General features: G+C 37.6%; 1 protein-coding gene across 24 annotated transcripts in view; it reads left to right on the top strand.

Moving 5' to 3' along the window:
• The window catches only part of GTDC1 (glycosyltransferase like domain containing 1), a 401,838-nt gene that overhangs the window by 269,896 nt on the left and 106,230 nt on the right, over positions 1 to 25,712 (top strand). The gene's annotated exons all lie outside the window — the stretch shown is intronic.

Below are 25,712 nucleotides of genomic sequence, written 5' to 3'. Positions count from 1 at the left end.
CATGTCAGGGTACTATTTACCCACTAATACAATTTTGTGACATATTCCTAGGAGAGCTGGACCAGAGGAGATTGTATTTGGCTGAGGCTTTCCACTATATTGGTTGACATAATTTCCAGATTAATATGTGAGTGAAATATCATAATACTGGAAAATCCTTAATTTAAAGAAGCAACGAATTTTTAGGAGAAGCCTATTAAACATTTAATAGGAAAAAAAAAAAGCCTGACTTTCATACACTGATCATCTAACTTCCCAACCATTTTTACTGCGTTTGCTGTCACTGAGATGGTCCATTGTCTTCTCCGCACTGTGTGCTGCTGCTTCTGTTGTTTTGTGCTCGCTATTTTTTCTAATATTTAATGCACCGCATTTTATGTTCCTCCTTTTATTTCATTTTATGTTGCATTGCGTTATGTATTTCGCTGTAGGATCTAAATTGGGGAAGGGAATCCTGCTTTGTCCTTGTACTATAATGAAGATAGAGTTTGTTAATATAAATGTAAACTGCTGTCTTAGGTGCATCATCACATGAAGACTGTTTCATAATTGAATATGTTGGTACTAGATACATTTAGAAAATTACAGTCCCTAAACACCTACTCAGAGAGAGAGATGAACTTAATGGTTTGTTGTATACAGTTTCATTTTAAAATATTTTAGAAGAATGATTTGTAAGAATATGTACAATGCAAAGTAATGGTGGTAACAGTGGAACAGTTAAAGGAAAATATATACAGCAATTACACTCAACATTTATTTGAATCTTTGTTCTTGGAAAGTTAGATATTTTTGAGGATTTCAAAATATGGATGTAAAATTAGATCAGATTGAGAGAGAGAAATAAGTTTGCAGAAGCATGTTATGGGCACATTACCTACTTTAGTAAACATAACTATAAAGTGTATTGCTTTTTATTAAATTATCTGCCTTCACAGAGCAATAATACTTTTAAATGTATATCGAGTGTTAAAAATGATGGGATGACTGCAGTTTGAAATCCACTTTCCTCATTTTTCTAAGTGAAATGGGGGAAATGTACATGAAGACATCTTCTGTTAACAATGGAAAAGATTATTTTAAATAATGTGATCTGAAAAATAGATGTCCAGTAAGAACTGTGTGCAAAGTGCTGATGGTTTATGCTGCATTGCTGAAGTTCTTATTTGTTAACATCCAGATGTCTAGTGTTGACAGAAATATTTCAGAAGCATGAAATATTTGGAACAAAAGGTAGTATAGTCAGTGATTTTATAATCACTTCAAAACTTCTATGGGAGCAAATCTGGCTTTTCAGGCTTAATAAAAGGAGATCTTTCACATTTACGCAAAAATAGTATGTCATACCTGTTAGATTCTTTCTCTTCTTTTTTTTTAAGTAATCTCAGTGCCCAACGTGGTCTCGAACATCACAGCCCTGGCTGGGATCAAGGATCACATGCTCTACCAACCGAGCCAGCCAGGCGCCCCAAACCTGTTATTCTTAATGTTTCTCTAACATGAATGTACCTGTTGTAGTTCGTAGATACTTCATCGAGAACAGAGCTTTGGGATTATTTTTGTGTTCCAAGATATGACATAAAGAGGCTGTGATTTCAGGTCACAGTACATCTTTTTCAAAAAACGACTTTATTCTTCATCTTTGCAAGATACACACTTCAGAAAAAAAGAGAGAGAGAGAGAGAGAGAGAGAGAGAGATCAGCTTGAGAATGAAGAAGATATTGCTTAGAAGGAAGTTGGAGGATATATTTTCAACATAAAAAATCCCCGTTAGGTTGACGAAGAATTTAAGAAGCCAAATCCCATCGAAGTTAAGCATTTGCTCTTTTTAAAGTGGTGCTCCTGGAGCCGGTTCTTCAGAAAACTTAAGTGTCATCACTGAGTACTAGCTAGACAATAGCCCGAGAAGAGAAAGAGGGAAGAATTGGGTGTAAGAATGTGTTGTGCATCTCTGTAGTTAAACTAAGATGGTCACTTGGATGTTAGCTGTACTTGTCGTATTTAAAACTTGTGAAAAACAGGGGTTAAAAAGGCTGAATATCTTTGTACCTTAATGAGAGAACGATTTGCTGTAATAGTATCAAAGATAAACCAGTATATTAGGGACACTAAATGATAAAGGGCGATAATATGCCATTCTTGAGACTTCTTGGCTCTTACCTAACACATCAGAAAGTGATTGTTGAATTTTAAATAGCCATACAAATGGATGACATAGAAATTTAACTTTGCTTTGACCTTATTCTAATTCACAAGATGACTGCAAAATGACTTTGTTGCATCTGAATGTATGCTGGATGCTAAATCACTCCAGAGTATAAAATCTTTGTTTTGGCATAATGTTGATGCATAAACATTTGTACCCCATACTAACCCTATAAACATCACAATCCATCAGTACAATTACAAAAAAGATTGTTTGTTTTCACACTTAAAGCAGACATGAAATAGAGTGTCCTTAACTTAATCACCACCTTGATTTACCACATTTGCATATATTTGCATATTAATTGGACTACAGATTAAAATTGGTTTTGTAATTTTAATTAAGTGTCCACAAAGGTAAATGATTAGAACTGTTTAAAATACATTCTGACATAAATAGCAGTAAAAGCTTTTGTGATGATGTTTTTGTGGAATTACATTCAGAAAGTGGCCTTTTTATGATAGTAATTTTAATCTTAAATAGAATTATACAGTCAAACAGAACTGTGGATTCATAATCATTTTTTTCAAGATTCATTTAATATTTTGCTGATTTGCAGCACTTGATGAAAATGTACTGTAGGTTTAGCTGATTGCAAAATTAGGCCTCTAGAGCTGATAAACTGAGGGTTTAAACCCGCAGCCTTTAGATGCCTGTCATATGAGCTTGAAATGTATATCTCATTCTGCGTGTGTGCATGTGTGTGCGTGTGTTTTAATGGAATCAACCCATATAACCTTTTTAATGATATACCCTTTAAAAAGAGAATCACCTTAAGGGACCATCATATTCCCAGTTTAAATTAGGGAACATATAAAATGTTTAAAGGTCTCTTTGGCGTATTATTCTGGTACCCAGAAGAACCATCTTGGTGTTGACATAGGCCAAAATGCTCCGCCTTAATAACAGGTCAACCTCCCTGGTACATTCCCATGGGGATGGCACTCACAGCACGAACAAGATAATTGTCGGGAAAATGCACTTTTTTTCTCTCGAAACCCAGGATACTTAACGTGTGGCATGTGCTTTCTCTTATACCAGACAGAAAATTGGTTTTACCAGAAGGTTACTGGATGCCTAGCACCCCCTTCTTCCAGCTGGCATTTTCCTGTTTGGATCATTTTAAATGTTGGATCCTGAAACCCTCCCCACTCCCAGCTGCCACCTCCTTCCCTGGCGGTACCCTAGACTCAGCTCCCTAATGCTTCCTTGCACCCAGCTGCTTCTCTAGAGAAGCCTGGCTCCTGGCTATTTAGAATGTGATGGGATAAATAAGCTTTTCACTACTAGTCACCTCTGAACGAACAACTCTTAATTGGATTTTTTTAAATAATACGATGTCCCTGAGTTTACAAAATATCCTTCAAATTTGTTTTCCTTTCTAAATATTTTATGTGTGTCTGCATGTGTGTGTGGGTTTGTGTGCACACACACTTGCATGTGCACACACACACACACAACTCTGTATAGGTTTATGAAGAACAAACCAGTTAAACCTTTGACTCGCTTAAATCAGAAGAGGGGAGATGATTTCTTAGAAACAAATCATTGCATGTTCATTTTTAAGAGTCACTTTTTAAAGCTTTTTATCCTGGCATATTACAAAGAGCAAAAGCTTGGGACCTTGCCATACCTAGTTTCAAATCTCAGTCCTTCTATTTCCCGAGTGTGCCATTTGGGCAAGTTATCATATCTCTCTGTAACCTCAGTTTCCTCATGTAATAGGTGGGAGTTAAAGAGACCTACTTCATTAGATCATGAGATTGAAGTAAAGTGATGAATGTGAAAGCACCTAGCCAAGGTGGTAGCATTGGAGTTGGTGAAAGTGGCCAAATTCAGAATATAATTTTGAAGGGAGAACACACCATATTCCCTGGTGAATTGGTTGTGGCGTATGAGCAAAAGTGGATGACACCCAAATTTTTGGCCTGAGCACATTAGGCCTCCTGTAATTTGCAGGATAGGAAACTATGACAGAAAGCAATTTGGAGGGAAAGCTCAAGAATTGTATTCAAATGTGCTGAGTTTGAGAAACTTTTTAGACATAGAAAAGGCAGCTTACTTCGAATGGAAATGATTTTGTATACTAAAATCTTAACAGGTGTTTTGCGTGTGGGCACGCGTGTGTATTAACGTATGATCACATCTTATGCAAACTATACTTTTGGAAAAGGAGAAATGGACTCAGAATGCCCAATTGCATTTCGGCACCATTTTGAAATTGTCTGAATTTAAAGTTTTATTATTGGCATTGCTTTAGAGATTTGTAGAAAAGAGATTTAGATGTATTTTTATTATTATTATTCTCACTACTTCTAGTTCTGTTTTCAGGTTTGTTTCACTAGTTGAAACAAAGTTTTTATGTGAACGTTTTATTGGGCAATATGATATCCTAATATGTGATCCAGAAAGTACAGTAAAAAGCAGAGAGGAAGTACCAAACACTTCCCCTAGCTTTATTAGTTCAAAGATCCTGAATGAAATGCTCACAAGAAAGAAAGCAAAAAGAAAGAGAGAGCATCTAAGGAAAAAGAATAAAGAATGAATGAAAGGAAAAGAAGAAAACCCTTGAAAGGAGTTTACAAGTAAGCAGAGCGAGCATACAGAAAATAGTTTCAACTTCAAGATTAGGATTACTCGGTGTCTTTCCCAGAACTTGACCTCTCCTAACTTTAAACTTGAGAAATTATGTAAACGTTTTTTAAAAATTAAAAAAAAAAAAGGTCAGGGGTACCTGGGTGTCTCAGTTGGTTAAGTGTCCAACTTCAGCTGAGATCACAAACTCTAGTTTTGTGAGTTCGAGTCCCATGTCAGGCTGTGTGCTGACAACTCAGAACCTGAAACCTGCTTTGGATTCTGTGTCTCCCCCTATCTCTGACCCTCCCCTGCTCAAAAATAAACATTACATAAAAATTAAACAAAGCAAAACAAAAGAAAACTTGAGAAATTATGTATTAAGGAAAGTTTGTCTTCTCTGGTCTGTATTGTCATTACCATCATCTTTTAAGTGTTGCTTCTTGGGATCCCTCAATCCCTACCCACTGCAACATGTCTCTCTTTTCTGGAACACTCTTAAATAGGCACCATACGCATTACCCTTTTAAAGTCTCTGAGAAGCCTTGCAAAAAAGAAACTAGTTTGTTTTCTTTTACCCAGTATATCAGTCACAGTCCTGGCAAGAAACATATGGCACACTCAAACTTGTAACTTGAGGAAACTTTAATAGGAGGACTTTTTATGAAGACTTGGGCAGGGTTTAAGGAAGGCATTGAGGTGTAGTGAAGTATTCTGGATCTAGTAACAATGCTATCATCCGTGGGCCTGAAAGGGCAAGTGGAAGGAGTGATTACTAGAACCTGAAGAGAATCAACTAACTATGCCTTTAGAAACCCAACTGCAACTTGCGGGGAAGGAACAGCAGAATGCATACCTCCAAGTCTCCTGTCTGTTTCCCCAGTTGGCTGAAACCAACCAGAACCAGAGGGCAGGGGAGGCCTTCAACGCAGCCCCTGTGGTTCAGCTTGCTGGGGCACAGAGCAGGGTCAAGACAGGTAGGGAGTGAATCTAGAGGGCCACCCAGAAGATGATCCAGTGCACTTCAGGTTTTCCAAATGTTTTTCCTAATAAGGCTCTCTTTTGGTTTGTTTCTATGTTTGTTTTCTTTTGATCTGACACCTGGGAACTGTCTCCAGGGATTTTAGTTATTCTGCGCAGCACAATTTAGTATATTGATCTAAGCAGTGGTCATAAAATGGGAGCCACTGGGCTTGCCTAGCAAATCAATTTTGCTCTTTAAAAATTAAACCCGCGTATCTTTGGGTGGGATATAAGCCCCTCAACTTTGGCATCAACCCACCACTTTTCGTTATGTTCATGCATTAGGTCAGCACATTTATGTTATCTCCAGGACCTAAAGGCATTTGAGTTGTTGGCCGTTGCTTTGGATTCTGCCCCCCTCCCTTCTTCTCTAATTCCTCATCAAAATGTATCTGTTCTGGGCTCCATTTTCAATGGACTCAGTTTTCTTGAGAGAATCTAATAAATCTCTGTTATTATGAAAATGATTATTGAAGGCTTAGTGTGTCATTTTCCTTCGGTAACATATTTGAATTTCAAAAGGGAATTTATGGACATCATGCCACAACCCCCCCCCCCCCAATTTCAAATGATGTGACTTTTTTCTTCTGCTTCACAAAACACATGGTGTTCTACATGAAAAGTTGGCCCTAATCATTTCTATTCGGCTGTTACTGTGAGTGTCTCCTACCTCTACATTGCTAAATAAAGAGAATATGTGCCTTTTCCTGCAGAACAACACATTTTGAATTCTCCTCAAATGCAGGTTCCCATGGATAACTAGCTGGAGGAGAAGAGAAATGGCAGTCTGAGCTCACAGGTGAAATCCCATTACAGGGGCCTCCATGAGACGGTACATTGTCTTATAATGCTCAGATACTATTCTAGAGAGTAATGTTCGAAATAGTTTAAGATACCATAATAATTCAAAAGAAATGTTCTTTCTGTCCAGATAGAACGTAATCAGTCTGCCTCCTGATGTATAGACCACAGCCCCTGTACTTTAAGAATGTGGGTAGCATAGAATGAATGAAATCCCATGCTTGTACCTATCTCCTTTATCTTTTGCCAGAATCAGTTACACCAGTTGCTTTTATTCTTCCCTAAAGTATCTCTTTTTATTTTTTTCTACTTCTTGTTCACTGAGGCTTTGGAATTAGGTTTCTTTCTTCCTTAACAAGTCAGTGTTTTTGTATTATGCTTCAATGAAGTATCAGGTGCTGATTTTTCCTTTTTTATTTATGCTTGAAGACTGAAAAAGGGACTCTTTTACTGAATTAGTAATGAAAAATTATTTTTATAATAAGGTCAACAAAGCATTATTACTGTAGGTCATTGGCCAGGACTCAGAAACGTTTTAATTATAGTATATTTCTTACAACAATAATGACATTTGGCCTGTGTTAAATTTCCCATTAGCTTCTCTGCCTGATTTTCATTAGGAGTACCCTGAATTCAGGGCTTAGATGTTAATTTTCATGGCACTTGAATGTTTTATTCAGATTTACTAAAGCACACTGATCCTCTTCCTAGAAGAAGTTTTGTTATTAGGGAATGGCCAATTCAAGGAGGTTTTCAAAAGTACAGAAATAGTTTCAGCTCCTCAAGAGCTATCATATATTTTTCTTCATGTTTTTACTTTATTACTCAGCCTTTCGAACATCAGTTACTGATCAATATTTATTAGATTTTGAGGGGGTTTTATAATAAAAATGAGCTGCTCTGAGATAGTTTAATATTTAAAAACAATATTTGACTAATGTAAATTACATGCTTACTCATTTCACACATCAGAATTCCAAGGAATTTTACCAATGCATGTTTTCTCTTGATACATCAAGTTGGTGTTTAAGTAGTACAGGCATTTCACATGGTGTTTTTAAAAATGCAGCAACCATGAGGAAAAATAAGGATCTTTGGTGATAGAAGGTTGCAAATGACAGAAACCCAATCTCAACTAGTTCAATCATATTTTTAAAGGGGGGTGGTAATTTACTTGATCAGATTTATGAGTTGTATAGGGTTTTCCTGGGGTCATTCAGGGCTAGAGTTATGTCTTTGACCATGTCCTTCAGATTGCCTTGTTCCATGTGTTGCTTACCATGGCCTCTCATTGTTCCAGTCTTACATTCCTGACAGCAAAGTATCTTAGTGAAGAGAGAGATGTTGGCCAATAGCACTGCCTGGCAAAATATCCCCAAAATGCCTCTGATTGGCGAAAACAACATCCCTGAACAGCAGCCTAGGGCTGGATGGGTAATGTTTGGCCTCACATAACCTTTCAGGGTCCCCCTTCTGCACCTTGGGGGAAAGGTTGTAGGAACCAGTCTGGTCAAGGAGTTGGCTATTCCTGCACCACATGGAATGAATTTCTCATAGGAAAGAGAGATTCTGTTATTAAGAGTGAAACCATGAGAAAGTCTACTTCTTTCTAACTCTAGGTTGTATACAGAAATTGAGGATAATAACTGTTTCTACCCATCTAAAAACTCAAAAAAAAAGTTACCTATTATTACAATGAAATGTTGTTGCAATTTTTAGATTGTTGCTATGATTCTTAGAGACAAATTAGAGAACGCTCAGTAAAATACAGTTTTTTGCCATATTTATACATAAGAAGGATACTATCAACAGGATGTACCTCTGAAGGTGAAACAGATAATGAAGCATAGAAACAGTATAATAACCGCTAGCATTTAGAGCTTACCCTGTGCAGGTTTCATTTTTAAAAAGAGTCCCGTATATTAACTCTTAGAACTGTAGTCTTTATTAGCCAGGTTCTAGAATCAGATTGCCTGGGTTTGCACCTCACAGCTTTCAGGTCATGGGACCTAGGGCAACTCTTTAACCTCTTTATGCTTCAGCTTCCTCATGTGCCCAATGAAAGCATTAATAGCAGCTACTCCATACAGTTTACAAGGAGGTGAAGTATATCAGCACCTGGGACATAAGCAGCACTCAATGAATGCTAGCAGGGGAGGAAATTTTGTCATTTATTCTTATCTTCAACATCATCATACGTTATTATCTACTAATAGGTTCAACCACATGATTCAGTGGTCACTTATATTGAAGATTTAAGTGTAGAGCTTTACAGACCAGTGATTTTATTTATAAATATATTTATGTATGTGTTTATATAAATTTATATATATTTATTTCAGACCATCTAATTAGTGGGGCAATTCAAAGAAAATGCAGAAATCAAAGGAATTCATCGATTCCCAAAGTAGCTTTGCTCAGAAGGGAACCACAGTAGATGTGTAGTCATTCAAATTCTCTTACTTTGATAAAAATCATATTGCCTAAAATATGAATTATAAAAGAAACGCAGAGTTCTTGGCACAAAGTAAATACTTTGTTGTCTTGAACTCCTCAACTATAAAAATGAAAGGATGTGGTTTTAAAATATTTTGACCTTATTTTTCCAGATTACACAAACGTTTAAATTTTAAATATTCATACTGCACAAGGACACTGTATTAGGAACTATAACTTCAAGGTTATCAAAAGAACAACTCACTGAAATAATATTACTTTACTATATGATGATATGATTCTCTAAGATTATTTTTCAAGTCATTTACCTAAAGGTATTTCAAACCATTATTAAAATGAAAAAAAAAGTCTTGATACTCATATTTTTAGAAAGAAATAGATTTTATGTTTATAAACATTTTGAAAGCTGTGAAATGGTAATTGTTAATTGTTTCTGTTTACATGCTTGGACATTAACAGTTATTTTGGAGTCAAACTCACAATATTTTTGAAAGCTTAATTTTCAATAATTTTCTTTTCTTAAAAGACAAGTCATACAATTTCTCCATGCAGAGATGTTTGGTTGAGAGTGATGTAAAAATTATAGCCTAGCAAAATAGCTCCTGCCTGAAGAGATTACAAATTCTGGTTGTGGGGAAAGCCATGATTATGAGAATATCTAGATCTGATAACAATTTCATCCTTTGATGAAGATCCTTAGATTAAGTCTTACACTTACATAGTCTGTATTTATGCATTACATATATTCACTGTACTCAGTTTTTGTTGTTGTTGTTATTGTTTGTTTATTTGGAGTGGAGCTAACTAAGTCCTATAGATCAAAAAGTTTTACGAAATTCTTTTCTACTACTCCTTGGGAACTGATGATGAAATGAGAAATCATAAAATGTAGATACTATTCCAAATAAAGAAATAAAAGATTTTGGGCACAGAATGGTGAATAAAATTTACATCCTGGTGATGGAGACGAAAAGTAGTTTAAAATAATGTTGGATACTGTTATGAGCTATGAAGTAAAGAAAATAGGGTAACAGGAATAGCATGATGGGCCGGCCCGGGGCAGGGGGCGGCGGGGGGCGAGGAGGGAGGCGGCGGCGGTGCTGGTGGTGGTAGGGGTGGGGGTGGTGGTGGGGGTGGGTAGTAGCTAGATCAGAAGATGATTTGTGCAGACTTCTCTGCGCAGATAGCAACATTTCCCCTAATAATGAATGACCTGAGAGCAACAGGGGGAAGAGCACTCCCAGCAGAAGAAATAACAAATGGACACATTCTAGGAATGGTAATAGGCCCAGGTAAGAAAGGGAGAGGTGTAGGAAACCAGGCTGGTGAGGTAGGCATTGCCTTGTAAAGTGATGGTTTAGATTCGTTCTAAATTTACCAGGAAGCCATTGGAAAGTTGAGTAAGGGCGAAGCATGATTTGATTAATTGGTAGACTTGAGAGAAGACTGGCAGTAGTCCAGGCCTGAGATCATCCAAATCCAAATCCTTCATTTCTTTCTTTCTCTTCCATAACCATGCCTTCTTTCTTCTGAAAACCCATAGCTCACTCTTCCTTTATTTTAACAGATATTTATGAAGCCAACAGAGTGTGCCAGATGGTGTACTAGATGCTCTGATATAAAGATGAACGGTGTGTGTGTGTGTGTGTGTGTGTGTGTGTGTGTGTGTGTGTTTCCCTATCCTCAATGGACAATCTGTGTTTGCTTGAGTACAGTTGGAATCAAAGGAGTACCTAAATCTTCTTGGGGAAGACGGGAATGGCTTGAGCTGGGCCTTGAAGGATGAGTAGAAATTGACTAGATAGACAAAGGGACTTATGAGAAGAGTATTTCAGTCAAACAAGAGAGAAAGTGAAAAATTGAGACACAAAAAAAACTATGACATGTTCACTGACAGACAGATAGTTCTGCAAGGCTATGATATGTGGCTGGAATGAGTGCAGATGAGGCCAGCTGAGCAGTCAGAGGCCAGAATGTTTGCTGTGCTAAGGAGCTAGGTTTTATCCTGTAGGATAGGAGAGCCAGCAAGCAAGACACTTAACCAAGTGGAAACAATAATCAGCTTCTTCATTAGATGTCAGAATGTGCTGGAACTGATGATGCTGAATTGGAGAAAACTCTTAGAAGGTTATCATATAGTCGAAATGGGGTGCTAATTGTCTGTACTGGAAGAGATGAAGGGGTAAAGGGTAGAGGAGACCCTGAGGCTGGGTGGCTGTTTATATGGGGATGGCTGAGTGGAAGGGAGACAGAGGTGGAGCCTACAGTACAGATGGTACCATCGAACAGGATAAATATGTCAGGAGACAAGAGCAGCACCGTTGGGAATAGATTTGACCTCAAGAGTCAGGACCGGGAAGCAGAAGCACCTCTGGATATACCCAGTTGGAAGCTGGATTCATGTGTTAGACCTCTGGAGAGTGTAGGAGCTAAAGGGAAAGATTTCTAAACCTGTCACAGTATAAAATAGATGCTACAAATTGGTGTTATTTAGGCCCTGTAGATCTCTGAAATATGTTTTCTTTCTTTTCATTTGAACCAATACTTAAAACTCCGTGGCTTTCACATAATAATCGACACCTAATGATACTGGGCCTGCATTCCAGGACAGCAACAATATGCTGGCTTGAGAAAGGGCTGTACCTGTTGATATTAGAATACCTTTTTTTTTTTTTTTTTTTTTTTTTTTTTTACCAGAGTGCCTAACCAATTCACTTCACCTATTTATGTCACCTGCTTGGCCCCTAGAATGAAAGAGGAACAGGTTCAAAGATCAAAGTGCAAGGGAAGACTGGATACTGGAAGAAGAAAAGCCTAGGAAGGAATGGGAGGAAGTATTTCTCCAAAAGTTTTTAAATTTCTTCTTTTACTTTCTGGGTTTTCTCCCTAGAATGCTTTTTATAGCCTTCTCATTGACCTCTGGTAGCCGGCTGTCTCTGAACTGTACAATCTATTTTGTTCATGTTAGAAAAGCTCTTCCTAAACATTAGGTCTTCCATATTCACTGTGGCCCATGAATAGTGTTTCCATGTGGGAATTTCTTCCTAGCACTTACTGGGAAATTTATGTTTTTCCAAATACTGAATCCTGAAAAAAAATTCACTTGAGAAATCTGGAGAAGATACTATAATTCTCTTGCAGTTATTAAAGCTTTAAAAGTCAACATAGCACCGTTATTGGTTAGAGGAAACCCACAATGGTCAAACTGAAATTGCAGGAAACACTGACACGTAGGGTTAGTTGAAGGTGAGATTGCCATTTCTAGGCACTGGGACTGGGCCATGTGGGCCACAAGCAGTCAGGATCATCAGCATCTTCTGAGAATTTATTTAATGTTTGGTCTCCATAGGAGACCACAAGCTCCCTGAGGCCAAGGATTGTATGTCTAATCGTATCTCTAATTTACCTTTGGCCCCTTGCCTTTTACGCGTTTAGGTCTCTCAGGTTGTGTTAGTTGATGAACAACAGGTAGTGTTAATTTAAAATAGGAAGGGCAGCACTTTTTAAGAGAATGAATGGATGGATAAATGGAATTGTCCAAGAAATTTTTCTAATATATTGAAAGTGAGTTTTACAATTTTATTATTTCTATCAATTTAGTTACCATATAGCCAATTAATTTGCCTTAAGTGACAACAGATACACACATACATTTTATGTTTTTCTAGTCATATAGGAAGATTCAATGTCATGGTCACCTTGGTATTTAAAAACAATTTGTAGGCAATATAGATGCTTTTAGGATCATTATTAGAAACTGACTCTAACTGCCTTTGTTCAGGTGTTACACGAAGGTATAATTTAGGATGTGTCTCCAGATGGAAGTTAAACCATCTTAATATACGAAATTCACCTTGTTAAAAATTTCTTGAGAGAGAGAGGGAGAGAGATTGAGATTATTTTGCCATTGCAAAATGTTTTATTGAGAGACACTTGGGATGGTTTGTTAAGTATTTTGAAAAGTCCTTGGATTCTTCGGCGCCGCTACTTGCTTTGTTTTTAGTAGATTCTCAAAGTCAGGCCTCCCGGGCTCCCTCCAGAAAAATGGCGATTCATTCTGGAGCGTGAACGCATAGGCTTTCCTCTCCTCAGCCTCATGTGATTCGGTCTGTTGAAAGGAAGGAATATGAGCAGACTGGGCCAGCCCTAGAGGAAAAGGAGGAGGATTTAAAGATGACCATTTATTCATTCAACTCCTTTTGAGCACTTACTGTGCACCATGCATGTTCTGGGATATAGGGATATAGCAACAAACAAAACAAACTCAAATCTTTACCACAAGGGGTTTCCATTCTTGTGTGATGGTTGGAGGGAAGAAAGGCAGAAGATAAACAAGAAAATGTATATGAGATAGTGAGGAATGCTATGGAAAAGAATGATGTAGGAGGGGTCAGCAATGCTGAAGTTTAGTACGAAGGTTTGATTGGCCACCGCCCTTCACTGACAAGTCTCAGGATTCATCGGGTTTGTAGACATGTTTCGTTTAGACCACACGGTTTTTCAAGAATACCAAACCTGAGTTAGTTCTCCACATTTAAAAGCCTTGACATTGCACATAAAAGTCCAAATTTCTGGCTTTGCCTGAAAACTCAGAAGATATGGCAGAATTCCAGCATCAGCTTAAGTTGAGTACTGGCTGCTCCCTTTAAATGTGGTGTCATAAAACGTGGTAAAGTATATCTAAGTATAATAATACTTACACAAGATAGCACTTACTATGGGTCAGGAGCTGTCCTGAGGAATTTGACACGTACTGACTAATTTAATCTTTAAAACAAGAAGTGAGTGCTAACATGAGGCACACAATGATGAGGTAACTTGCCCAGGGTCACAAAGCTAGTAAGTGGTGGGGCCAGTAGTTAATCCTGGAAGGTCTGGGTCCCAAATCCAATTCTAGCTATTACATACATGTCTCGTTCCTTGCTGCCACCTGGTGAATTTTCATGCGTTTATATTTGATGAGGCTGAGATTCCAGGTGTCTCTAAGGATCCAGGCGTGACTGCCTTAAGATCTAGAATAATCATAAATTCATAGATAGACCTTCATAATAGTTCCTGCTCAAAGGGTAGGGGGCAGTAGTGTCATTGATACATGGCAGGGTTGTGCCCACTTGTCTGCCTCCTGCAGATGAATCCATTCCTTTAGGGCTGGCCCTGCCCTTGTGGGCAGTTCCCGTGAATGCCCCTGACCTTCTTGCCTCACCATGTTTCCTGATTTGCTTTACACAATTGCCTTGACTTCCTCACAAATCCTGAGATAAGGATAAAAGGGCCACAAAAGCTATGCATTTTTCTGAGTAAAATATCCAGCACGATGAAAGATGAAAGCTAATAATCGTTTCCTTTTTTCTTTTTTAATTCCTTTTTTTTTTTTTGTCCTAAAAATCCATTTGAGTCATAGGTTTTTAGAAAATAAAACTCTAGAGGGTTGTGTCTGTGTGTGTGCATGTGTGTACATGTGCATGTGTGTCCATTTCAGGGAGGTGAATGCTTGTCACCACTTAAGTGGTGATGTTTGACTTCAAAGGACAAAAAGCCATCCATTACCTATATATTAACAGTGATGAAACTTAGCAACAATAAATATTTAGCAATGCATGAATCCTCCTTTACCTCATTTACAGACTGATTGGAAGGTTTTCACAACTCAAGGGACTGAAATTTGGCATCTATTCTGCTAGCCTAAGTTCATTTTTTTTTTTTATCTTCTTCCTTCTCAAAAGTTGTTTCTTAGTTACAGAACATCAAACATAAGTTGGATGTAGTTTTGAGTCTTCAGGGGCCAAGTTTGTTTTTTTTTTTAATTTTAATATCTCTTATTAAACAATAGCCTCCAGAGACAGATATTTATTATAAGACACCATCTCTAAAATTCATATTATTTTCAATGTGTTTGATCAGTGGATACCATACTTGTCAACATTTTGAGCTTATGAAGGAATTGGCTTTAAAGGGATCCAAGCAAGGAAGGGTCAGTAGTAAATGGCACTACCAACCCGGGGGTGAGGGCTGGTATCCTTCTCGGGAAGAGGGGAGTGTGTATCTCAGGCAGTAGTTGGGGTACTGTTCGCAGAACAGTTCAGCTCAGTGCTGTGCCCATGGGCAGGAGTCAGGACTAGTTGAGGTCCAAAGGCTATGTCAGCCCCATAGTCCAGGCTAGGTCAGACCTCCAGAGATCATCATCAGCCTTCCAGTAACAAAAGGCAATAACCCTCACACCCAACTCCTTATTGACCCTAAATCTACACCTCTTTAACATTTCTTAAACAAGCCGTGATTTATCTAAGAACATGAATGTTAGCAGGCTTTTGTTCTTGGGGATGCTGCCACTTATTAGCTGTGTGACTTTGGGTTCACCTACTTAACCTCTCCGGGCTTCTGTTGCACAGACTTTTTTGTAATGTGAGGGTAGACTAAACGATTTCTAAGGCACCTGCCGGTTCTAACATTCTGGGAGTCTCTAGAAGTCAGTGGGAAAATAGAATTCCCTATATAGTTTTCCTTTCATAAATATATTTATTAGAACATAAGCAAAGAACTTTCTTTGTGCTGAGTCTTCAGATCATGGGGCTTCGTTCTTCATGTCTTCTAAGGACCTGAGTGTGGGCAGGGAGATTTTGTTTTAACATCATTTTTTGGTAGAGTGTCTATAGCCCGGCCTAAAATAGTTTGTTTTCTTCTAATTTCTTGACACAAAAAGGGATAGCCCTAATGTTCCTCCACACGCTGATGGGCCAAAAGCTTTTGGACCCTCTCGGCCTGGCGTGGACTAAATGAAGTCCAGAAGAAGCACCTGTGTTGAACTTACATTCCCATTTTGCTGAACAGAGCTGCCGTGCTAGAAAGAGGAGGCTGTGGTGGAGACGGAAGCCCTGCTCTCAAGTTCTGGCCCCGCCATTCTGAACCTCAGCGTCTTCATTCTGAAAACAAAGATGGAAACACCAGGGTGCAGTGAGGATCCGTACACTAGGATGTCTCTTTCACATCAAAGATAATGTAATTAAGCTTTCAGAAAAACAGTACACACATGCATATATATCTGAAACAAAAGTTTCCTGAAACAGTACACTGCGAGTAATTCTAATTCGTTTCAGTGTTTTCCTTTCTCTTTATGTTATCTACTTCATTTCTTTTTAAAATGCTGATCATGACCCACTAAATTGATTTGGTCATGAAAACACTGACCTAGCACACACTTGATCATCTTCTTTTTCCTTGGGAATACCAGAGTTCGGACATGAATATGTATGTGTAGTATCATTGCATGACCAGAATCATCTCCCCTATGCTGGGAGCCCATGTGTATTCCTTTAAAAGAAGGGAATGAGTCCAAGCTTTACAGATATAGAATTAGGAACTATTCTGGTGGGGGGTGGGGGGAGGGGGTCTTACTAGCTGTGTGCCTTGAGTGAACTACTTAACCTTTCTGTATCTGTCTCCTCTCGTAAAAAACTTGGATAATGATACCTGTCTCACTGGATGAGATCAATGTATGTGCAGTGTTTAACACAAAGTAAGCATGACTTAACCACTCACTTAAATGGTAGCTGTTATTAGCCATTTTGTCAGTAAGCCTTTGCTCTTCCCTTCAGGATATTCTTTGGACCCACTGAGGTTTGTTTTCTTGACCCCTTTACTAATGTAATCATCTCCTTGCTGGCCTTAGGGTTCTGCCACCAGATCAGTCCATCTTGCATAACAAAACCAGATTAAGTTTCCACAAACACCACTGCATTTCATCACTTCACACTCCCTGTTTCACCCTGTTGTTACTTTCCTATTGCCATGCAGGTCCTGTAAATGCACTTTTAAACCTGCTATTTCTGACTCCTCTCAGTGACATCAGCATGACTTTGACATTCATTCCTCAGCGAACGCTTTTCCTGAGGGTCCTATGCACTGGCATGGCTCAGCTTCTGAAGAGTCAGCAGTGAGCACAACAGTCTGCCACCCCTTTGGAGCAGTGAGGACACTGGCAAGAAACAAGTACACATATTCCCTATATAATGTAGAACTATAGGTGACTTGGGGTAGTTGTAAGTGATATGAAGAAAAAGAAGGCATGTAAAAGAGAATAAGATGTGAACCTATTTCACCTCCTTAAAACTTCTGCTGTAGCTTAAGTGATCTTACACCAGCACTGGGAGGCAGGCCCTCCCACTCAGATGGTCCTCCACCTTTTCTTTGCCCTTCAGAGTCCTGTTGGTTCTTCACAGCTCAGTTCCAGCCCCTCCTGCTCTCCCAACCTCGAAGTCCCCTCTGTTTCCTCACGCAGCATTTTCTATCCCAACTGCTTTTTATTCTACTTTGTATTATTATGTCTCACCCATTAGATTATGGGTCAAAATAGCATGTTCTTTTGTGCAACTCTCAGAGTCCTATCATGATACCTCGTTCATGGTAGTGATCAGGAAAATGCAGTTGTTGGAAGGGGTATGAGGAAATGGGTGTTTTCATACCTGGTTGTTACAATTATGAGGCAACTTGGCAGTTTCGATCAAAATGTGTAATGTGCATCCTTTATGACCCAATAATCCCATTTATAGTTGTCTTTCCTAAAGACATGCTAGCATAATTTTAAGATGAATGTAAAAGTATGACTGTAATCTTTTTCATTACTTTTGAAGTAGTATTTTAGAAGCAACGTAAATATCTATTAGTATAGATTATGATAGACACATTCAGTGGATTGCTATGTATGCTAGTGTTAAAATGAATGAAATAGGTTCATAATTACAGATCAGAAAGATGTCCACGATCTCATTACATGAAAAACAAACAAACAAACAAAGCTCAATAACAATATGTATACTTTGAAACAATGAAGACACCATCAACTGTGGTTGGGGCCGCACAACTGCACTGACTGAAAAGAAAACGAACCAGGTTTACCGATACAGCTGTCTACTCACAAAAAATAAAATGTAAGTCTATTTGGGGGAAGGATTTATAGATTCCTATAAAAGTTAAGGTAAACTGTTAAAACTCAGTTACTATCATTTTAAGAAGAATAAAGGAAAAGTGGATTTTTAAAAAATCAATTGCCCTTTTTGTCTCACAATTCAAGTTGTAGGTTTTGTAAATCTGTCCCCCTTAACCGCCATCATTATTACTAACATTTAATCTGTTGAATCATGCAGACGTCTCCTCTCAACTATTTTAATACTGTCTATACCATTCCCACCAAGGAGAAGCCCAGCCAGTACTTACTTCCATGCTGTAGTGGAGAACTCATTACCTACTAAAGCGGTTGACTTATTTTTGGACAATTCGGATTGTTACAATTCATTTTTCCCTGGAGCCAAAATCTTCCTCCTTATTGCTTCATTCATTGTTCTTCTGCTTCCCTTTGAGGACACACAGAACATTTTTCTCTTGACAGCCTCTATAAAACTTGAAGGTAGTTGTATTCTGTGTGTTCTCACAATTTGCCTTGCTCTCTCTGTATAGTTATTTTTTTCAAGTTTTTTCTTAATTTATTTTTGAGAGAGAGGGAGACAGAGTGCAAGGAGGGGAGGGGCAGAGAGAGAGAGAGAGATGCAGAATCAGAAACAGGCTCCATCCAGGCTCTGAGCTGTCAGCACAGAGCCGATGTGGGGCTCGAACTCACAAACTGCGAAATCATGATCTGAGCCGAAGTGGGATGCATAACTGGCTGAGCCACCCAGGTGCCCCCTATATAGTTAACAGCAGTTCTGTTTTGTCAGCAGAAAAACAAAATTATGATAGGGAAATTAATCAGTTTTAATTTTGATTAGGACTTAATTCCAAATTTAGATATTATTATTATTATTATTATTATTATTACTATTATGATTTGGTAAGAAGATATTTAGATCTGTGGCTCTCTGTACATGTTCTGTCTAGTTTGTGGGCTTCCAGAGCAGAGCATTTTGTCTTATAAATCTTTACGTCCTCCTTGCCTCTCACTCTTACATTACCCATAATATGTTTAAATTTATTATGTACCTACCATCTCTTTTTAAACAGATGGATTAATTCATTGTATCTACCTATGTATACAATAGATTTCTTTTAATATACTAGATATAATTTTTGGCTCAGGTCTTCCAAATCTAGGAAATGTGGGTCTCTGATTTACCATCAGAAATATTCGGCTGCTAATATTCAATATAACTGTATTCTGAATGGGAATGCCACTGTAATTCCTTAGCTATTAAAAAAGAACCTTTTTGACAAGTAATTGATAAGTAGATTTATATAGACTATGTCTTTTAGTCCTAAGAAATGAAGTTTAAAATCTCATAAAGTTTCTATTGAATATCTATGTAAAGTTTTTCAATGACATTATACCCAGTTTGGATTTCACTCGCTGATGGTTAATGTCCTATTAGTAGATGACTTATTATTTTACTTATTATGTATATATTTTTACCAATTATTTGCATATCTTTTTGTGGCCATTACATTTTATTGATAACAGTGAAAATCAAAATAAGCATATTAAAGAATAATTTCTGTAAGTCATGTATCTGTATCTTCAAATTTTATTCTATGTTTTAGCTGCTTACCACAATATTGACAGGCATCTGATTGTGTGGCCTACTTCTAATTATAGATATAGGCTACTTCACATGGAGCTGGATATTTCTAAGAGACTAAACAAAACGTGTAATGCTGTGAACAAGGAAAACAGCAGCATGTTTTTACTGTAAATTGACTGTTGTCATAAACAATAATTATCAACACAGTGTTGGTATCATGATACTGTCTTGGGCCTCATCATTCAAACTATTTCTCTTTGTGTTTCACTGTGATTTTTTAGAGGGGGAAAAACCCAACAACTGTCAATCTAATCATTATATTCAGCCTACATTACCAAGCAAAACATATTTACAGCTAGATCTACACTGTTTTTACAAGTTTATTAAAAACATGTGTTGCCCACTGCCAGAAATAGCTACAGCAAATGCTGACACCAGTAGGCAAACTGTCTCTTCACTTTCTTCTGAAGATTTAGCTACCCCATCACTTTAACTATGAGTTATAAAGTAGATGTTCCTGTGTGAAAATGTGTATCATAGATAAGAACTGTGTGTGTGTGTGTGTGTGTGTGTGTGCGCGCGCGCACGCACACACGCACACGTGTGCACGGGTGCACACAGTAGGGGGCCAAGTGCCCACACTCAGAGGGCAAAGCGTTGGAGATGGTGGGGATGTAATAGTAGAAGGGCTTAGATGAGGGGAACCAGGAGATCATGGCACTCCTTTATACCATTGAACTGGGATCAGAGGCTAACAACTAATGAAATAAAGTTAAATCATGCGACCTTTGGCTATTTGGCTAATTTTAAAGAAGCATAACATTACCCACGGTATACTTTAAACCTCCATTTATGCTCTGTGTAGAAATTTAATTAATTTTTTAATAATCTTAGTTATAATAATTTATTATGTAATTATTGGTTTACTGACCTTCCACACAGCTCCACTGCCCTCAAATAGCCTGTAGACCCCACATGACTCTCTCTCCCTTGTTTGCCACTGCTCCTAACATATAGTAAGAGCTCAACAAATATTTGCTCAATGACTGAATATTTAAAAAAATGGAAGGACCGAGGAAGGCCCATTTTCTACATTTAGCATGTAACCATCCTACATTATTCTTTCCTTTCTCTGAATCCTGTAGTCTATGTATATTAATCACTCAGTTCATCACTTGGCTGCATAACGTATTATGTTACTCCCTAGCTATTTGAGAGATGTACATCTAGCTCCACATTAGTTTATTGACTCTCTAGGGCCTTTGTATTATTTCTTTTCAGCAACTAATCTGATGAGGCATCCACTGGGCATTTAGTACATACTTTGTGTCTTCACTGTGTTAAAATAGATTTCAAACCAATGTGAGAAATAGCGTTCTATCATCTGGTCGGAAACATCAGTCTATTTCATTCTTCAAAGACTCCGTGAACTTCCCGAGAATTAATCCAATGGCACAGAATGATTTGGTGTTTTCCCTAATAGTTAAGAGATAACTTTCCACAAGTTGCAATTGCTCTGCATTGTTGAGTGAGTGATAATGAATTGGTTTTGCATCTCTTGGTGGCACAACAGGGTAAGTTCAAGAATGTGAAATATATTTTCAAAATGAAAAGCAAATGTCAATTTCTTTATAATCTCTTTCTAATGATGATAGTAATAATAATAGTAATAATGATAATAATAATAAACAACTCTGGAAGGGTGCTACCATAAAATGTTACTAAATAGCTGCGAATACCCAGTTGTACATGCTGCTGTCATAATTAATTTACAAAGCATGTTGAACTGGTCTAACTGCTTGCTTTCCCCTCTGAATATGGATACTCATTCAGGCATTTATAGAGGTGGTACTGTGCAGAAGGAATGTTGGCATGCCTTGTCATTAAAATCCTCAAAGTTTCCCAAGACCTGCAGTTTTCAGTTAAGTAGTTATTTTTTTTTTCTTTTTGTCTTATTGTTTTCATACCATGCTTTGAATAGAAGGATTAAGTGCCTTATTGTCTCTCTACCAAGAAAGGTAGTTTGGGACAAATAGATGAATGGCTTTACAAATGGAAACCAAAAATCTTAATCTTACTATAAAAGCGTAACAGGAAACCGCTTTAGCATTCGGTTAGCTACTATAGTATACCTAAGCCAGATAAATGTAGGCGATCAATGCTGCACACATAGTTTTCTGAACCTTTTCTTGTCCTCATAATTATCTTTAATTTTTATAATGAAACACATATTGAGTATTTGACCAAAAAAAAAAAAAATCAAGCTGGAGATTTATGGGAAGTCATAGAATCGAGATGACGGTGATAGCAGTTGTCAGAAAACTACTCTATTCAGTGAGGAATAGAATCCAATTGGCATTCTAGAAATCTTCAAATCATATACATTCTAGTCCAAATTAGAGACATTCGTAGGATTCTAAAACCTTTGCATGATGATTTCATCATGACTTTCAGAAAGGTGAGGTCAATATTGACATAAATATTGTGGATGGCTTATATTTAGAATAAAAAAGGAAGATATTTTCTACAAATTGCATGAGTCCTGCCTTTGCCTTCATTCTGACTATATAGGCACTGTCCTGACTGCCTTTGACTGGTGCTTTCTGGATGAATCTCTTGTCTCAAGTCACTCGTATCAGTCCTGGTTTTTGAACACTTTTTCCAGATGATCTAGACTTTTGATTTATAATCCCGAGAGAAGTTACCTCTGTGATCTGTGATTAAATCTGCTCAGAGAAAGAGACAGACAGACAGACAGTGATGCATTTTGGAGTGTTTTCGAAAAGTGTTAAATTCCTCAAAAGAAAATTAATATATGAAAATACTTAGTTCCTCTCTCTATATATCTCCCCCCTCTCACACTCCATGTCTTTCTCTCTCTCTTGCTGTAATTATGGTGGAGGACCCTACAAGTTGACTATTTTCAATAATATTTAATGAGAGTTAACTGGGCAGCCTTCTAAGAAAAACCTTCTCTCTATAGCCTTTTCTACTTACTTTTCTGTATTATATGATCTTGTCAGGTTTTAGAAAGAATCAAGATCACTTACCTCAGAGTTGAAGAGTCATTGAAGTTCTCTCTAGGTGGCTTTTCTTCTTAAAGTATGGTTTTAAGTTTTATCTACTTTAATTCTGCTGCAAGGGTTGAAATAGATTTTTATACAATAGTGGATCATATCTATCTACCCTACAACTAAAAACAAAAATGGAAAACAGTGACAAAAAAAAAAAACAATAATAAAAACCAAAACTATCTTTAGTTTGTTACTTTTTACCATTTCTTGTTTGGCTAATATTTTATTATGTCCAAATATGAAACCACCATGTATTGATAAAATTAACAGGCGATTTTGGTCTGATAATGTTGGCATCATTTCTGATTTTTCAACATCAAGTCCATATGTCCTGGATCTTAACTGTTTTGACTTGACAGTGTTAGTTGCCACGTGGGGAGCCTGGTCATAAAGATTGGTTATGATTCTCCATGTGTAATACAGAGGACAGTGCCCCCACCCCCACCCCCCACCCCCACCCCCACCATTTCTGTGTTCAGGAGATGGTGTCCTCTAGTCATTCCATATGGACTTGTTAAAATAGTTCATACTACCATCAGATTTGGTGATTTCAAAGTTGTGAAATCAGCAGTGACTGTGTATCATAACTGGTTAGAAAATGTGTCTTACATCTGGCTCTCTCTTCAATTTTTGCTGAAAATAACATAATAAAGCCTCAGGAGTATAACAGTCTTCTGTTGTATTTTGCTCTGCTTCTAGCCTTAACCTTTTACCTTTTGCTTCACATCTAAGCTTTTCTACACTCTATGGCTAAATTAACCTTTCTAAAACATCGTCCAATACAAGCCTATTACATTAAAATCTTTAGTTTCTACTAGCTTCAAGTGAAAGCCACATTTCTCAGCCTGCCACCATACATTTTTTCCCTTTTTCCCTCTCTGAACTCATGTTCTCCAAGTATATCATCGTTTCTTTCTTTTTTTTCTTCTTTTTTAAAATGTTTCTTATTTATTTTTGAGATAGATAGAGTGTAAGCGGGGGGGGGGGGGGGCGGTCAGAGAGAGGAAGACACAGAATCTGAAGCAGGCTCCAGGCTCTGAGTTGTCAGCACAGAGTCCGATGCGGGGCTTGATCTCATGAACCATGAGAGTAAGACCTGAGCCAAAGTCGGACTCAACCAACCTAGCCACCCAGGAGCCCCCACATTTCTTTTTACCTTTGCATTTTCCTCTACCTTCTTGTCGTACTGTGGTATTATGGAAAGAGCATAAACTTTGGATGGACGGGCAATGGATTCAAATCTTGAATCTACCACTTAATAGATACATGGTTATAAATTATTTATTCTGAGCCTAAATTTCCTCATTGGTAAGATAAGAGTAAAAGACAAGTGCAGAGAACATTAAATTGAGGGTAATTTGATTTCAAACATGTACAAACACACACACATACACACACGATTCTAGTAGGAGGCATTCAGTTCTATTTTTCCTGATATTCCCTTCTTTTCTTCTCAATTCTTATCTGAGACCAGACCATACTTTCACATTCACCTTCTCCCTTCTCCATGAGGTAACTTCATTCTCTCCTAGTCCCGAGCTAGAACTCCCTCTCAGAATTTCTCTGACATTTGTGGCCAGTCTTAAGCACCAAGCATGGCTTACTCTGTGATTTGTTTATTGTATGATATTAGATATACACCACAGTCTGTCTCCCCTGTGGGCGAATAATGAAGGCATAGGTACCATCTCATACATATATTCCCGTGTCAAGCCTGTCAGGGTAGGACATTACAAGTGCTAGAAACTTAATGCACCTTCGCTCTTGCTGGTGTGCTGATGATAATGACATTACTGGGAAATCTCAAGTCAGCCACCACATATATGCACAAAATCAGCTTCATTTCATCTAAGAGTTGTGGACATTTTTGAAGCAAGGGCTATAAATGTACCAATATGTATGTCCCAGTTACTTCACTGTCATATAATCTGATGGCTGGTGCCCAGACTATCCAGTTGTTAAGTACTTTTTAATGTCTCTCCACTGTTTATGGTACATCTTCTAATGCAAAATCTTTATGAATTGCTTTATATGCTTATATTTAGTTCCCCTTGGAAAGAATTCAAAACTGCAACTTTCTTTTATTATCTGGTTTGGAAAAGAAATGTGTGATTTCTGATGAATTGTGTGCTATTTTCTGAGAATTTCTCCACTGACACATCTTTTGAACAGAAAGGATTTGTTGCCCAAGTTCTTACTCATGAGCTTTCAATAGAGTTCAGATGTGGAGAAGCATTGCCCTCCTCAAATACGATTTGCAACTGCATTTCATTCACGTTCCTCCCTTTCGTGAAATTGAGATGGACGTCTGGGCCAACTATAAAGAAAAAAAAATAGATGTGAATTGCATTTATTCTAATAATATCAGATTGTCCTACAAACTTATGCTTGATGCTGTAAGGCACAATCACATATCTTGGATATTTTTTCTTTTTTAAGTACAATGAAAGTTAAAACATGGTAATATTGACTCTGCCCAACACAAATGTGGTCTATTTCAAAGTGAGGTAGCTATCTGGAAGAGATTTTCAACTTTGGATTATGTTGATGCTAATGGTTAAACCTGCATACCTTGTCTTTGATGTTCTGTCTGGGCTCATGTGAAGTAATGGGATTAAAAATAAAGTGTACACCTTTCTTTTGATCTGAGTACCCACAAGGAAAAAAATTATTTAAAGAGCCTGTCTCCTGCTATAATTTAGCAAATACCACTGCTCTAACAAAACCGATATGATGCTGGGGCCCAGTATACAGATTTGACAGGTAATGTACACTAAAAGTTTTCATAGCCATTGTCCTTTTTCCTTAAGCAATGTCATTGCAGATAGTGCTGTATGAATGTGGCTTTATACCATTTACAAAAATCAAGGCAAGTTCAATTAATTTTAAGCAATCTCTTAAAGATAACAAAGTAGATGATTTAGGACTGTTAGTGACAAAGTGACAGCAAAAAGATGCTGCTAGCACAGGAACTTTACCTTGCTGGGCTAGTTCCAAAAAGAACCTGTTTATTGCATATTTTCTAATGAGACTTTACTCATCTTCTGCTTGGTGGACCATATATATATTCA

The sequence above is a fragment of the Leopardus geoffroyi genome, chromosome C1, assembly GCF_018350155.1.
Source record: "Leopardus geoffroyi isolate Oge1 chromosome C1, O.geoffroyi_Oge1_pat1.0, whole genome shotgun sequence".
NCBI lineage: Eukaryota > Metazoa > Chordata > Mammalia > Carnivora > Felidae > Leopardus > Leopardus geoffroyi.
The sequence above is the reverse complement of the archived record's forward strand: the minus strand, read 5'-3'. Positions and strand labels throughout refer to the sequence as shown.